General features: G+C 33.5%; 1 long non-coding RNA gene across 1 annotated transcript in view; it reads right to left on the reverse strand.

The window, feature by feature from the left end:
- LOC136796439 (uncharacterized) overlaps positions 1 to 3,739 on the reverse strand; it is a 5,774-nt gene extending 2,035 nt beyond the window's left edge. The window contains exon 1 of the long non-coding RNA XR_010844164.1: positions 3,651 to 3,739. This is a non-coding gene — a long non-coding RNA (uncharacterized lncRNA). The remainder of the gene's footprint in view (positions 1 to 3,650) is intronic.
- Positions 3,740 to 4,176: the final 437 nt, after the last annotated feature.

Below are 4,176 nucleotides of genomic sequence, written 5' to 3' on the forward strand. Positions count from 1 at the left end.
CACCCCAATTTTTGATTACTTTAATGAAAACTATGTATAATTACTAGTCAAAATTGATGAGTCTGCCAAGTATAGGTAGGGGGAATAAAAAATGGAGGCTGTTTCAAAACCTTAAAAATAATTAATTTTTTATTCGGAGCTCTATATCTTAAAAACTTTGCCAACAATTTGCTAAAATATGAGCCCTAATAGAGCTGTTTACGTTCGATAGCTCTCGAGATTTAGCTTTTTAAAAAGAATCCTTTCGTAAAAAATGCACTAGAAAATCAGAAGTTAGTGAATTTATTTTGAGAAATCTATATCTCAAAAAACATTCAACGTACAGATGTCTATTAGCACTCAAATTAAAGCTAGTTTAATGTACTGTAAAGTAGTTTATGACGTTTATTTTCGTAGGAGTAGTTTTTTTTGTAAGAAATTTGCTAAAATAAATTGATTTATAGTTGTTTGGACAAATTTTCGTTTGCCAAAATTATATTCATATGCGAATATCATAAAAGCTACTACCCCTACGAAGATAAGTGTCATAAACTACTTTATAGTAAGTTAAATTTCCTTTATTTTGAGTGTTGGCAGACACATATGCGTCTTATGGATCTAGAGATATATTTTTCAAAAAAATCCAACATTTTATACGAACAACTAGAAATTAACATTTTGTGAGTTTATTTTGTCAAATATCATAAAAACCGCTACTCCTACAAAGATAAACGTTGTAAACTATTTTATAGTAACTTTAACTAGCTTTAACTTGAATGCTGGCAGATATCTGTATGTCAACTGGTTTCTGAAATAAGATTTATATAAATCAAACTTATTGTCCAAACAACTATAAATCAATTTATTTTAGCAAATATCATTAAAACTACTATTCCTACAAAGGTAAAGGTCATAAACTACTTAATAGTACAATTATTTAGCTTTAATTTGATTGCTAATAGACATTTGTACGTTGAATGGTTATTGATATATATATTTCTCGAAAATCACTACTAAAATATATCAATGGATTTTTATGAAAGGTTGCTTTTTAAAAGGCTATATCTCGAGAACTATTGGAGGTAAATAGCTCTTTTATGGCTCATAATTTAGCAAATTTACTCTTCTTTAAATAATGTTATTTTAGATTTTCTTGTGTTGTTCCTACTTTTTAAGATGTAGAGCTCCGAATGAAAAATTAATTTTTTTTTATCGCTTTGAAATGCCGCCATTTTTATTCCCCCTACCTATACTTGGCAGAATCATCAATTTTTACTAAGAATTAAAATTGAGATAGCTGCCTTTTTTTCTTCCCGGCTCTTGTACTAAAAGATTTTACTACTGTATTAAAACGGTTACTATTCACTATTATTCTTAATTAATTTTACGTTTCGATGTAGATCTTTTTAATTATTCATTTATTTGGTTCGTTTATGTTTACATCATTTAAATGTTTCTATCTTTTTTAGCCCTGGAAAGTTGGGTGAAACGTTGATTCATAGTCCTACGACTATTTGAGTCTTTGATCGCAAAATCAATACATGAAAATAAAAAATATTTTCATTTAAAAAACCCCATCATATACTCCTGTTTCTACTAAGAGAAAAAAGGTTATCGAATATCTCCTTAATCATATCAGTCGATTTTTGATGTCTATAAGTAAGACCGAAAATAATAGAAGGTAATCATTCCCGCATTACCCTCTCCCTCCCCTCTATATCCCGTTCTAGGGACCTTTTTATCCCATTTTGTATTTAAAACAGGAAAAAGGAGACAATTAAAATAATAAGTAAATCGTGGAGCATTGAAAAAGTAACTGAAATTGGAAAATGGATTTATGTGAAGTAAATAAATTTCATCTTACACAACACTAATGTTCCAATTCGATAAAACTTAGGATGTGGTTAGCAATTTATTTCTATCTCGAAGTAGACTTGGGTCTGAAGCTGTGGTTCCAATCCGGCCTGGACGGGTTGAAATTTACTTTGTGGTGGACCCTTGGAGCTATTATTAGTTTTCGCTAAAATAGTAGGGTCATGCTGAAATCTATAGTCATTCTACTAGGATGACTACCCTGCAAGCTAGAAATGAGCAGGTTTCAATATATATATATAAAGTTAAAGCCTTAGTCAGCTGTTACTTCTATGTCAGCTGACTGAGGAGATCAGCTGATCGCATGTATATAAAGAGATGTACCGAACCCAATAAAGTTAGTATGTTACAGCAGTTCACCCGTGTTACGTCTTATTCCTCCTTCTCTTTTTTGACATTTGGCTTTCGCCAATACTTAACTTATTACTCGTTGTATGTATACATTTGTTTTAGTGGGTCAGTCAATAATTCCTTTGCAATAATACATCTTTCAGTGACATTTCGCAACTTTATTGTTTGCATAGTCTTGCCCTACAGTGAGAAAAACACCAAGTGTTTTTGTTCCCCCAAAACCAATGTATGTATGTATGTATAAACAATATGATAAGTTTTTAATAAAAATATTTATTATTTTTTATGTCAGCAACGCTCGATGATAAATAAATAAAAAAATTAATACTTAATTTTACGTTCCTATTATCGATAATGGGCAAAATCCTTGAAAAACTCATTATGAAACGCCTATACCCCATCCTGGATTCCAATCATATAATCCCTGATAATCAGTTTAGATTCCGAACATCCCACTCCACTATCCAGCAATGTCATCGTGTAGTGGACGTTGTCTCGTCTTCTTTGGAGCGCGGAACGTACTGCGTGGGATTCTTTTTTGATGTAGAACATACTTTTGATCGAGTCTGGTACCCGGGAATGCTTTACAAACTCCATAATTCCTACCTCCTACATACTCTCTCATCATTCGTTCCTTTCTCATTGATAGATTATTCCAAGTATACCACAATGGTTCCTATTCATCCCTCTATTCTCAGTCCGCTGGTGTTCCTCAAGGTTGGTGTTCCTTGGTCCCATCCTCTACACCGTCTATACAGCTGACATTCCAACCAATCCTAACACTATCCTCACCACGTATGCCGATGACACATGTATGCTCGCTGTTAATAATAATCCATTAATTTTATCCCAAAGTCTCCAATCCCATATCACAGCCCTCGAAGAATGGTGTCGTACTGGAGGATTAAGATAAATTCCAACAAATCCCAACAAATCACCTTTACCCTTCGCCGTAAACATACTGACTGCCCTACAGTTTCATTTAATGATGTTACTCTTACCCCAGTCGAATAGATCCGCTACCTTGGACTAAATTTGGACAAACGATTATTAACCCGGAATCCTCACACAAGACTGAAAAGACAGGAAACTGCTCGTCGATATCGACTATTACAGCACAAACGGTCTAAACTTCCAACTCATGTAGGTTCCCTATGTAACCGATCTAGCCCGAACCGATATCACTCCTTCCATTATAGACTCCCTAACCACTCAAACCCCCTAGTTTCCAACCTTTCCTCCTCTTCCATTCCTGACAATCTTCCGAGGTGCCTGAAGAGAATATGACCACGAGGCCAGCTAATGTAAAATGTCATCAGAGTGCTACCAATGGGTAGTTTCTCTACACGCCTGTAACACTCCAATTTAACTTAGATCAGATTTACTAAATGAATTATAATGTAGTTGTGAATAGCAATAAATGAATATTTAAAAAAAAAAAGTTTTACCTTCTTTTTCCGGTTCAGCGTGTTCTTCTGGAAGCGCTTCTTCATGCGCATCGCTCGCTTGTTCCGACATATTTGTTTCCATGTCTAAAACATACAGTACAATTATCGTTGCATGAAAATTAATTCTTTCCCTCTTTTTGGTCACTTGTCAATTTTTCCCCCTTTGTTCAACTTCGCGGGTACTTATTCAATATAAACAATATTCATGATGTTGTGTTAAATGTTATAAGTATAATATCATTGTGAGCAGCCCTATTTAAAGCCATGTTAAATGGTAAATGCATAAGGGCTCCTAGCGGATTTTCTGAGCAGCTTGTTTATAAATCTTTCCTTCCAAAACTTCATGTTATTGTTTACTTCTAAGTTTTGATTACAGTAATTTATTACAACCTGCCTAAAATAAGTGAGAAATAGAAGTGTAAAAGTTTGGCTACTGTCTTTTTTAAAAAGTCCAAAACAAAAGATAAAAGAAAACAAAACACAAACTACGAGAAAGTAACCTAACACGACAACAAATAAAATGGTG

Source organism: Halyomorpha halys, unplaced genomic scaffold (genome assembly GCF_000696795.3).
Source record: "Halyomorpha halys isolate HHAL.00 unplaced genomic scaffold, Hhal_1.1 Scaffold695.1, whole genome shotgun sequence".
NCBI classification, from domain to species: domain Eukaryota; kingdom Metazoa; phylum Arthropoda; class Insecta; order Hemiptera; family Pentatomidae; genus Halyomorpha; species Halyomorpha halys.